We start from the raw sequence: 13,528 nt of genomic DNA on the forward strand, positions 1-13,528 counted from the left end.
CTAAATAATATATAAGTATAGCAACAGTGTATATATACAAGACACAAAGAAAATGAAAAATGAAAGTAGAAAGCATAAAACAAAATGATAAAATTACACAAGAGAAAAAGATATATATGATATATAAAGTTATGTAACTGTAATAAAGCCTTCCTATTAAAAACCAAAATAAAATCAGCTTTCATAAAAAAAGAAACATCTATAAATTATTTAAAGAAGTACATGGGAAATTTTAATGGAGAGGTAGGTATATTCTACACAAATAAAATAAAAGGAAACTAGGTTGATATACTAGATTGCAGTGATGGCTCCAATTCATCACTCTTTCCTGAGTCCATGCCATTTGTCTTGTAACTTTGAGGTATTCCCATGATAAGCGGGGTGATTTGCCCCGCTTCCTGATGTGGGTGCAAATAGTAGAGCTTGCCCTGGAAAATAGGACGTTGGTAGACGTAATGCAAGCAGACGCTGAACTGGGCTTGCACGTTAGGGCTGGACCTCCCACACTTCTGCCATCACCGTGAAAATACCCCAGGTCTGGCCTGCTAGAAAAGTAAGGACAGGTGTAAAAGAACTAAGTTGTGTTAGTCTCCCCAGCTGATTGACAGCGAGTCAACAGCCAAACCTGCCAGCAAACCCAACAAAGAAAAGCAGTGCCGACCCAATTCCCACCTGACTCCATAAATGTGATAAATGTGAGTAATAACTGCATTACCTCAAATGCCACTGAGGATCTGGGTTTTTATTTTGTTTTGTTTTGTTTAGCTTTATTGTGACATCATATAATCAATTTCATCAGCAATATTAATATTAGGTAAAGAAAATAAAAACAAAACTTTTCCAATGATACAAAAAAGTTAAACTAGTGTACTGTAAAACTCTTAAAGAACATCGAACTGACTCAATTCAGGTAGATTATAGGAACAGAAAGAAAAATAAAGTTCTAGGCATCAGACACTTACAGGAATCCCCAATAAGATTATCAGTGGATTTCTCAGCAGAAAGTTTGCAAGCCAGAAGCAGTAAGATAATATATTTAGAGTGGTTAAAGAGGAGAACTTTCAACCTAGAATTCTATATCCAGCAAAACTGTTCTTCAAATATGAGAGAGAGGGCTTCCCTGGTGGCGCAGTGGTTGAGAGTCCGCCTGCCGATGCAGGGGACACGGGTTCGTGCCCTGGTCCGGGAAGATCCCACATGCCGCGGAGCGGCTGGGCCCGTAAGCCATGGCTGCTGAGCCTGCGCGTCTGGAGCCGGTGCTCTGCAACAGGAGAGGCCACAACAGTGAGAGGCCCACATACCGCAAAAAAAAAAAAAAAAAAAAATTAAGTTAAATCACCTTTCATTAAATCGTTGATTAAAGCTGTTTATTTGTGAGAAACGAGTGGTTATTTTGCCAGTGAATCCAACGAACCTTAAAACCGAAAGCAGGCTTTCGGCAAAACAACTATTTTATGTGAAAGTTAAGTTTTTACTGAAGTCTTTATTGTCTTAATTGGAGTTAAGTTAGTATCAATTTAAGATAAATTGTCATAACTTTAGATGTTATATGTAATCCCCATGATAAACACAAACAAAATAATCTATAGAATATACACAAAAGAAAATGAGATGGAGATCAAAATGTGTCAGAACAAAAAATCAATTAAAAACAATGAAGAAAAGAGATAACACTCACTTCAAACACATTAGGATGGCTACTATTAAAAACAAACAAACAAAAAACCAGGAAACAACTCTTGGCAAGAATGTGGAGAAATAGAACCCTTGTGCATTGCTGAAAGGTTGCAGCTGCTGTGGAAATGTTACGGTGGTGCCTCAAACAATTAAAAATAGAATTACTACATAATCCAGAAACTCCACTTCTGGGTATATATCCAAAAGAATTGAAAGCAGAGATTCAAAGAGATTTTTATACACGCATGTTCATAGCAACATTATTCACAATAGCCAAAAGGTAGAAGCAACCCCAATATCCATCAAAGGATGGATGGATAAATAACACCTGGTATATACACCCAATGGAATATTATTCAGCCTTTAAAAGGAAGGAAGTTCTTACACATGTTACAACGTGGAATAACTTTGAATATGTTATATTAAGCGAAATGTCAGTCACAAAAATACAAATGCTGTATGATTCCACTGAAATGAGGTACCTAAAGAAGTCAAATTTATAAAAACATAATGTAGAATAGCGGTTGCCAAGGGCTGGGGAAAAGTGGAAAATGGGGAGTTCAAGGGGTACAGATTTTCAGTTTGGGAAGCTGAAGATGTTCTGGAGATGGAGGGTGGGGATGGTTGCACAACAGTGTGAATGTACTTAATGCCACTGAACTGTACACTTAAAAACGGTGAAAATGGTCATTTTTAATATATGTTTTACCACAATTAAAACAAAACAAACAAACAAAAAATCTTACAGAATCCAATTCCTGTCATTATAGATACTATTCCAGACATGCTTTACTTCTGTAAACAACTAGAACACTCGATAAAATATATGAAAAAAAAAAGTTTAGACACTGGACAACAAGAACCACAGGACTATAATATCTAAAAAAAGGTAAACAAATGATTTAAACCATATACCTAATACCTTTCTACCTGGAGGCAGTTTCCAGACGTCAGTGCAGGAAGGTTGAACCCAACAAAGCATGGCGGTTTTGCCAAGTTGAGGAGAAAGACGGGAGTTTGAAGAAGTTGAAGCAACTAGGATTTGTATCACAGTGTGCCACAAAGGAGGGAGCCATGCAGAGGCAGAGCTCTAAACCCTGCAGAGGAGTCCTCTTGAATCTGTTGCTGGAGACAAACCTATGCCTGCATAGGGTGAAACTCCACAAAGAGCTGTAAGCTGAACAATTCCAAAGGTCACATCAGGCTAGAAGACACTGAAGTTCTGACCAGCCAGAGTAGAAAAACCTTAATGAACATCAGGGACATTCAGTGGGGACCCCAGAAGGGTCAGACTTAGTTACAACGGAGCTAAACTAGTTCTAGAGTAAAAGAGAACTTAGACCCAGTCTCTCTCCTTCTCATTCTCTCAGCTCTGCTTGCTTTGATTTGGCTTCATTCTCTGGCAGGCAACAGGCCTTGTGTGTGAAATACTGAGAGAAAATATTAACAATCTTGACGTAAGCAAAGATTTTTCAGATACGATAGAGTAAGCACGCAACATAAAAGTGATAAATTGGAAACTGTCATAGTGAAGGATGTCTGCTCCTAAAAGGACACTGTTAAGAATGCGAATATGCAGGCTTGCAAAATATACACCTGAAAAAGTACCTGTATCCAGAATATATGTGTGTTGTGTTGTATGTGTGTGTATACACACACAAATATGTAAAATAGGAAAATGTGATTTTTAAAAAATGACAAAAGAATTGAAGATACTTCACAAGAGATGGTCTAATGGCCACTAGGCTCAAAAATGTTCAACATGATCAGTTATCAAGAAAATGTAAATTAAACCAAAACAATGTACTGCTACACAATCACTAGAATGGCTACAATTTAAAGACTGACAAAACCAACTATTTGGAAGGATACAGAGCAACTTGAAGCATCCTACAGTGCTGAGGAAAATGACAAAATGATACAATACTTTGGAAAAGAGTTGGTAGATTTTTTCTAATGTTAAATATACACTTACATGACCCCAAACATTCACTTCTAGGTGTTTACACATAAGAAATGAAAACATTTTCCACAGTGTGTATAACAAGTTCATAGCAGTTTTTTTTCATAAAAACCCCAAATTGGAAAAAAGCTACATGTCAATCAAGAGGAATCCGGATAAACAAATTATGGGTTATCTACATGATGTAATACTACCCAGCAATAAAAAGGAATAAGCTGATTACACATGCAAAAACTTTGATGAATCTCAAAAACATCACCCTGAGCAAAAGACTCCAGAAACAAAAAAGGACATATTCCCTCTTGCACTGTTGGTGGGAATGTAAATTGATACAGCCACTATGGAGAACAGCATGGAGGTTCCTTAAAAAACTAAAAATAGAATTACCACATGACCCAGCAATCCCACTACTGGGCATATACCCAGAGAAAACCATAATTCAAAAAGACACATGCACCCCAGTGTTCACTGCAGCACTATTTACAATAGCCAGGACATGGAAGCAACCTAAATGCCCATCAACAGACGAATGGATAAAGATGATGTGGTACGTATATACAATGGAATATTACTCAGCCATAAAAAAGAACGAAATTGGGTCATTGGTAGAGACATGGATGAATCTAGAGACTGTCATACAGAGTGAAGTGAATCTAGAGACTGTCATACAGAGTGAAATAAGTCAGAAAGAGAAAAACAAATATCGTATATTAACGCATATATGTGGAACCTAGAAAAATGAACCGGTTTGCAGGGCAGATATAGAGACACAGATGTAGAGAACAAACAAATGGACACCAAGGGGGGAAAGCGGGCGGCGGGGGGTGGGATGAATTGGGAGATTGGGATTGACATATATACATTAATATGTATAAAATAGATAAATAATAAGAACCTGCTGTATAGCACAGGGAACTCCACTTCACTGTACAGTAGAAACTAACACAACATTGTAAAACAACTATACCCCAATAAAAAAAATAAATTAAATAAATAAATAATAAAATAACAACAGAAAAAGGACGTGTTGTTTAATTCCATGTATACAAAATTCTAGAAAAGGGATAATATCTAATCTAGAGTGTCAGAAAGCAGATCAGGGTTGTACGGAGCCAGAGGTAGGGAGCAGATTAACTGCTAGAAGCTACATTTTTGGACGCAAGAAATGTTTTGTATCTTGATTGATGAGATGTCTTGGGGAAGGGGAAAATTGCACAAGAAAAATGAATGAACTTTACAGATAATAAGATGGCACGATTAAAATTATATTTATATTATAAGTCAAGTAAAAAGAGGCCTATGAAACTGAATCAAGAAGTGACAGATAGATTAATGAAAAAGAATGGAACACCCAGAAATACACTCTATTATCCATGATACCTAAGGATACCTATTTTAAAATAAATAATGGTTGTGATAATTATTTGATTCTAGTTATATAAAAAGCATTCCATGTAAAAGTAAAATTATGTGAACTAGAAGAAGAATACAGTTAATATGTACATGATCTCAGATTGAGGAATGACTTTTTAGCATAAAAACCAAGGAAGAAACCAACCATAAAGTATGACCAATAGATTTCACAGCACATGAATTTAAAACTTCTGTAACATAAACACTATAAACTAGCCGAATGACAAAAAAAAAAAACTTAGGGAAGTATTTTCAGTGTAAAGTAGAAAAGGAATTTATATATATAAAGAGCTATTAATGAAGAAAAAGAACACCCCAATTGAACACCAAGTGAAGAATATAAACATACATTTTACAAAGTTAAATATTCAAGCAGCTCATAAATGTATCAAAATGTGTTCAATCTTCTTAAAATCTGATAAAAATTAATTAAAATAATGACATATCATTTTTACCATTATACCCATGACCATTAACACCAATGTATATCACAGAATTTTTAAAACTAGTTATTTAGGGGGCTTCCCTGGTGGCGCAGTGGTTGAGAATCTGCCTGCTAAGGCAGGGGACACGGGTTCGAGCCCTGGTCTGGGAGGATCCCACATGCCGCGGGGCAGCTAGGCCCGTGAGCCACAACTACTGAGCCCGCGTGTCTGGAGCCTGTGCTCTGCAACAAGAGAGGCCACGATAGTGAGAAGCCCGTGCACCGCGGTGAAGAGTGGCCCCCACTTGCCACAACTAGAGAAAGCCCTCGCACGGAAACGAAGACCCAACACAGCAAAAATAAATTAATTAATTAATAAAAACTCCTACCCCCAACATCCAAAAAAAAAAAAGTAGTTATTTAGGAAAACAACTAAATATATGGCATTGCAAGTCTATAAAAATAAATTATGATGTATCCATGATAATGCAGGAATTAAGAAATCTATATAGTCCATAAATACACACATATAGTCCTAATTTTAGCCGTAATACATAGTGTATATACAGGGCACTCTAAATGCACATTTGTGCACGTACAAACATATTTATTGTAATAGAACTGGTAGGAAATAAACCAATACCTTAATTGTAGTTTGTGATGATGGTAATTTTTTATGTGTTTTTCTATATTTTTCTGTGTGTTTTCTCTCTCCTGTATTTTAATCTTTTCTGAGTATTCTAGATCTGACATACTCTTTGTTAGTGTTATGAGGAAATATGGTTTAAATAGACTTCAGTTAATTAAAAACTGATAACAAGTAATGTTACCAGCAAAAAGATAAAGGTACTTAGAACAGAAAAATAAGCACTGATTTTGTTTGAAACTTGAACAAATTGAGGTTCTGGGGACTAGATTAAGTAATGCTACTGTGATTAGAAATTTAGTAGCAGGGGCACAGTATTGGATTTCATTGCCAAATATGTAGAAAGATGATGACTCTAGCAGTAATCTCAACAGAGCAGTACACAGAAAGAATTCTGAAAATCTTCTTAGGTTTCAAATTATAGAAGCAGTAAAATTTTTTAAAATATCAAAGACATATGAAGTTAGGAACAATGATTCTAGGTTGTTCAGCTCTATCTCTGAAATATATTTCCATTATAGTTGCAATGGCTGTGAAGAGGAAGACAAGGTGATCAAATGGACAGAGTCCAGAGGTGTGGACAGCACCTTGGACGTGGACAGCTGAGACCCAGGTGACTCTAGCTTCTCTCAAACCTCCCTTGTGACTCTGAGCAAATTTTTTTCTCCTCTTACTTCTGAGCCTCAGTTTCTTTAAATGGAAGGAGTTGAAACAAATGGTCCCCTATGACTTGTGTTATTCTAATATTCTTTGATTTCAAACCCATTTGTACACTCGGTTAGCTGCTGAGACAAGTTAGTCTGTCTTGCAACTTTCAGCATTGACCAAATGAATAACAGAGGGGCCTCAAAACCCAGTCATAAAAATTTACCAATCCTAACACATCCTGGAAAGATTTAACCCTTCTTCCTTCCTCTGAAAATCCTCTGAAATCCACATTTATCCCCAAAAGCCTGCATGAAAACCTCCCTCCTTCTCTTTCTCCATTTCTGAAAACGAAATGTATTTGTTAACAGCAATAACAATAACATCAATAATGTTAATAATTGCTTATGTTTATTTAGGAATCACTCCATGTAGGAACTGTACTGTTTTATATTTGCTATCCTTTCCCTCATTTTATGTATGAAGAAAGTGAAATTTAAAAAGATTAAATGGGGTTTCCCTGGTGGCGCAGTGGTTAAGAATCCGCCTGATAATGCTTGGGACACGGGTTCAAGCCCTGGTTCTGGGAAGATCCCAGATGCCGCGGAGCAACTAAGCCCGTGTGCCACAACTACTGAGCCTGTGCTCTAGAGCCCACAAGCCACAACTACTGAAGCCCACGTGCCTAGAGCCCGGGCTCCGCAATAAGAGAAGCCACCACAATGAGAAGCCCACGCACCACAATGCAGAGTAGCCCCCGCTCAGCACAACTAGAGAAAGCCCACGCGCAGTAACAAACACCCAATGCAGCCAAAAATAAATAAATTAAATAAATAGATAAAGTTAAATGACCTGTGGAAGGTCACACAGAAGCAACAGAACATTTGTGGGTGAGATCTGAAAAGCATGAGTTTATTTATGGCACAAGTTATTATGCAAACAGTTGAGCAACATAAATAAGACTCTATCAGAAGTTCACTAACTCGATTATTTATTCATGTGTAATAAGAAGAATGAAGACCTTCTGGGGCCAGCAGAATTCCAGATAACAAACGGCTGACCGATTTGATACTATAAGACAATTAACTGAATTGAAGACAGAGGTTTGCATGGCCATAGAGCCAGTTGAGACAAAAAACTGTAGGTAGAAGTTTAAAATCCCTGAACGCTTGTGACAGAAAGTGATCCAGTACGTTTAATTTTCTGATTCTGAAGCAATCAAAGCACATTTTGAAAACATACATTTATTTAACATGTCACAAGAAATCAAGATATTCAATCAGTAACTTTTTCAACTATGCAAATGTTTGGAAAGCTGTTGAAAATGCAGCTGACTACACAAGCAAAATAAAGTAGGTGACTGATAAGTCTTTAGACCAGAAATTCCCAAGCATGGGTTTAAAAATGGGTGTAAAAACTGACCGGGAAAGTTTATTCAAATGTATTGTTAGTTTTCCGGGCCATCTCCAGAGATTCTGATCTGGTAGGTACACCTACACTTTTAAATGCATAACTCAGGGAATTCTGATATACATACAGGTCTAACATAACTGTACACAGGTAGATACAGTGTGAAGCCCTACACCTGGAAATTACTCTGAGAGAAATACAGAGAAAATGCATGTGGAAGAAAACACAGTGGATTATTCTAACCTAATTTATATTGCTTTACAATTGACCAAATCACTCATTTATGTCATCTCTTTCGAGCTTTACAATGCACTGAGATAGTATTATAAATTTTACTTACATTTAAAAATGAGTGAACTGAGGTTCAAGGAGGTTAAGTGATTTGGCCTAGGAGAACAAGCCACCAGAACTAGCCACCACTACTATTCATTACAAAAACATAACATGCCTATCAGGAGAATTCCAAGTGAGTAAAATATAAATAATAAACTGTATATTGTTACTATTTAGATTCTGTATTTGAATGTAAAACTGAAATATTTCCAGAATGTACTTCTAGCTCAATATACAATTGAAAATTACAATTTAATTGAAAAGAAATAAGGAATAATTTGAATTTCTAGCTGACATTTTAAGGTTATTCTAGTACGCATTCAAGAATTTTTTTAAAAGAAATTTAAAATGAAGGAAATGGCCTGCTTTTGCAAAATCTCTACAAAAAAACTATTCATTGTTAATTGTAAATTTGCTACTTTTCTTATTATCATAAAGTAGAACAAGTAGTTCTACTTTATTACCATAAAGTAGTAAATGATATTACTAAAATTAGTAAACTTTATTACCATAAGCCAGTAAACCAGGACAATAAAGTTCTACTTTATTACTGTAAACTTGTTTTGGTTTAGTGTAATAGGACAAAAAAAAAAGTTGTAGAGTATGTTTATACTGTTTCTTTTATAATTGACAATTTACCCATGTAAAAATTTTCCTCAAAGTCAGGGTTATTTGAACAAATGAAATTGAAACAAGATGTTTATTAAGTCATGATTTCCAAATACTGAATTAATTTCTCTATTACTAAATTATTCTAAATTTCTCTTGAATACTTGTATTTGTTCTCTATTTATAGCTCCTTGTAAAAGATTGTCTAGTTACTAATTATCTAGAAAGTAAAATAAAATACAGAACATACAATTTACCAAGCTCACATACATGCACACACACACACACACACACACACACGAACTTTCTTCATAATAATCTGTTTGATATAATTAGTACCCATAATCATAGTATATTTTTATACCATAATGTCATATCATTCTTTATTCCAGAATACAGACCATACTGATTATTTTATACATAATTTTTAAAGATAAATCAAAGCATTAGTTCTTACCAGATCTTGCCCAGCACATCAAACAGAGAAAAATGTATACTCTCATTTGGAATCTGATAAAAGTAAAAGAAGCACTCAGGTTCACCGAAAAAGAAATTCTGAAATTCATTAAGGTTTCTCTGGTAGGACTGTCACAGTCTGGTAGGTTTTAACGTAAAATACCCCTGGCCTTTGCTCCTCCCTGTTTGTTGAAAAGGTGAGGCAGTTTGTTTTCTCCAATTTAGCTTGTACTTGTGAGAAGGATTTTTAAGTTAAAGACTGTAATAAGTCACAAACATTCAACTACACAAGTTGAATTTAAGGGAAAGAAAAAGCTAAAAATATCTTTCTTTATTCCTCTAAGCCTCAGGATTTCAGAAGTGGTTGGGAAGAATATGTTTCTTGAAAGCCTAAAGCAAATGTAATGTTAGAAAATGCTAGAAATGAAAAGAGTCAGAAAAAGTTGTGGTTTATGTGCATTTTGATTACAAACTAAGTTGTCTTTATCCACCATAAAATCAATAATAAAATCCATATCCACCAAGCTGCCAAGTATAAAATATGGCCCTTTTATATTTGTGTCATTTTGCAACCCAAACTCAGTGGCTATTTTAAAATTCAAAATGCTAGCCTGTCTCTTGAGATCTACTATTTGCAATTTTAAAAAAAAATTTCTGTTTTCAATATAACAAACATTTAAAAAGTATTACAGGATTTCTTTTCACATGTTTACTTAATTTTTCCCTTATTTTCCTTCTTAGAAATGGACTTTAGTAGGCAAGCAAAATACAGAATTGCTATTCTCTATGTACATGCCTTATAAGTTCAAAAACTAAACTTGCATTTTGGAAATTCAAATCTCTGTAAATTTCCAAAGATATTTTAAGAACAGACCTGTTTAATTTACATCAATCCGTAGAAACTATGCTGAGGTCTGGGGAGGTGTTTCAGAGGAACCACAAACAAAATGAGGTATTCAGTTAAAAATCATGAAAAATGTAACCGCTGATGAGATGTCATCATTATTTTGGCCTGTTTGATCTGTTGGAATTTTATGTAGACTTCAGTTTTAAAAGGGTGCCACCACGATAATTTGACTGGAGACCAACAAATAACCTAGGTCCTTCCACACCATTTAGCTGTAACAAGTATACTTTTCTAACAAAGATATAAGTAAACTACATCTTTTCAGAATGTGGGAAGAAAGATATGTCATTCATCTTTAGAGAAATTCTTAATAAGTTTATAATCAAATTAACAGATAAGCCTTTCCTATTTAACATATCATTTTTCTTTTGCTCTGTGCCTTTGATGTGACACTGTAATATGAATCTTGCAAATTATTTTCATCTTAGCCATTCTAAAGTGCTCATTGAAAATATCAAGTTGGCATTTAAGACAATACATGGCAGAGTTTCAAAATATAAAATTATATTTCATTTTCATATTTTTCACTTACTGTCAATACTGAGAAAGTTGGGATTGTTCATGGCCATTGCATTAAATAGCAAAATATTGAGGAATGATGCAATATTATATAAAAGGCCTATAGCTTAGTAAGACAATATATATGTACTATTTAGTCTCCTTGGATATAAAAAAATTATTTTAAGAATCTTGCAGACATGCATACAATATAAATCATACTATAAGACTGAAAATGAGAATGATGATGATGAAGATATAAAATTGATGGAGCCCTATGCATCAGGCAAGCTTCTAGGCACTCTAGCTAATTACAGTAGGTAGTTGACTCGTATTTATTGAGATGAGGAAGTCATTTTTTGTCAGAATATATTGTGGCACAAAAAGTTGAATAATTTAGCAACATGTGTCAAAATGCTTAATGAGCTTACCATTTGGTTCCGTAATTAAATATCCAAGATACTTTCCCACAGAAATACTAACATATGTGCACAAAGCTATATGAGCAAGGAAGTTCATCTCAACATTTGTATAATAGCCAAAAAATGGAAACAATATAAACGTCTAACAGTGGGGGATTAGTCTAATTATATACATACTGTGAATTATAATTAATGATGTAGAGAAATCAGTATTTATTGGTGTAGAAAGCCTTCATTACATGGTTTTGGGGTTATAAAAGGCAAGCTAAAAAACAGTATGTATAGTAAGGTTTATTTTCCTAAAATATGCTTCATGTATATATGTATAGATCAAAGTTAGGAGGATTTTCCTCCAAAATGTTTATATCTGCATGGTAGACTCGATGATTTTCACTCTCTTAGTTATCTCTTTAAATATTATGAACACGTCTTTACAATAAACATCTTACGTAAGTAAAGCAACACAAAGTTATATTTACTTGGGACAAATATGGTTAAGAAAATCAGAATAAAGACAAAAAGACAGTAAGAAGAAAAAAATGAAGACAAAATTGAGGTCAATTTTTAAAAGGCATCCACTACACTCCCTTAACATTGATTTCCCAAGTTTCTCCATTCATTCATTCATGTGTTCACTCATTTATGCAACTTTTATTAAGTATCTATTAATTTCCAGGCTTAACTTAGTTGCTGGACATACAATGTAGAGACATTCCTTTAGTCAAACTGTATTATTTCAACAACTATTTATGATACATCTACAGAGGTGTCAGGGATTGTTCTAGGTACCAAAATATATTTATCCTACAGTACTTCACAGTGAGGAGGGCTGGGAAAAGGTATATCTAGGAAACTATGGAACCACACAGGTGGAACAGCCAGCTAATCTACAGTGCAGAATGGGAAGCCTTGCAGGACATGCTGTCTACAAAAGAGACAAAAGAGCTGAACTACAAAAGAGAATAAGTCACCTGGGCAAAAAAGGGGAGAAAGGAACTCCAGAGCTCTCTATATATCTATATCTATATCATCTATATCTATGTATACACACACACATACATTTTCATTTTTGATGTCTTCATGCAGTTAGGGGTATAAGACATCCTGATATGAGTGAAGAAAGGTTAATTCTTTATTCATTCATTTAACCCATTAAACCTTATACGTGACTAATGGCCCAGGAAATTCTGAGAATAAAGTGGATTCTTTTTTACCTACCACTAGCATTCACTCAATTTCAATTAGGAAATACAGTAAGCTTACATTAGAAAAACTCTCTCTCTCTCTCTCTCCATATATATGGAGAGAGAGAGAGAGAGAGAGAGAGAGAGAGAGAGAGGTCAAATTCTAAGCAAACAGCTAACTGCATTGAGCTGACCTTCAGAGCTTAAAACATTAAATAATTACTCTAGAAGTACTACATGGGCCATAAACTTATGTACTGCCAAAAGAAAAGAGGATGTGATAAGAACACCAAAATCATACACACTGTAGACAAAGAATGATGCAAATTTCAATCCAGCAAGAAAATATGCTCATGACTTATATGCACTACATATTTTACAATGAAACCTGAAGTTACAGCTCCCAGATAAGTAGTGTCTGAGGGGAAGTTAAAGAGAAAATATCTTGGTCTGGATAAAATTTATGGGGTAAATGAATTTTAAAAATAAATAGGTCTACACATAATACAGACCTGCAAGTATCCACTCATTTGATCAACATATATTTGTTACATGCCTACAACGTGCAAGTTTTCTCAACCCCCTCCTACCCTACTACAACAATATTGATGATAGAAGAAAGAAAGAAGAAATGAAGACAGGACTTATAGATTCATAATATATCAACCAAAGGTAACTAGTGAAAGTTACTGACACATGATTTTATATTTATATGTTCAAGAAGTCTGTTTCTCCCATTACACTGTATGGTTTAGGAGGGCAGATCTTTATACTCACCTTTGTTTCCCAAGGATTAAAAACAGTGCCTGGCACATAATAAGCACTCAGAAAATATCTATTAAATGAGGTAATTATATTAGTCCAATCTGTTCCTCAAGAAACAGAACTTGAATTTCAAAAAGTGAAATTACTTGCTTAAAGTCATAAAATTAAGTATTGTC

General features: G+C 34.8%; 1 protein-coding gene across 1 annotated transcript in view; it reads right to left on the bottom strand.

The window, feature by feature from the left end:
• Positions 1–13,528, bottom strand: part of LIPI (lipase I) — an 80,968-nt gene that overhangs the window by 66,321 nt on the left and 1,119 nt on the right. The gene's annotated exons all lie outside the window — the stretch shown is intronic.

This window comes from Tursiops truncatus, chromosome 4, assembly GCF_011762595.2.
Source record: "Tursiops truncatus isolate mTurTru1 chromosome 4, mTurTru1.mat.Y, whole genome shotgun sequence".
Classification (NCBI taxonomy): Eukaryota; Metazoa; Chordata; class Mammalia; order Artiodactyla; family Delphinidae; genus Tursiops; species Tursiops truncatus.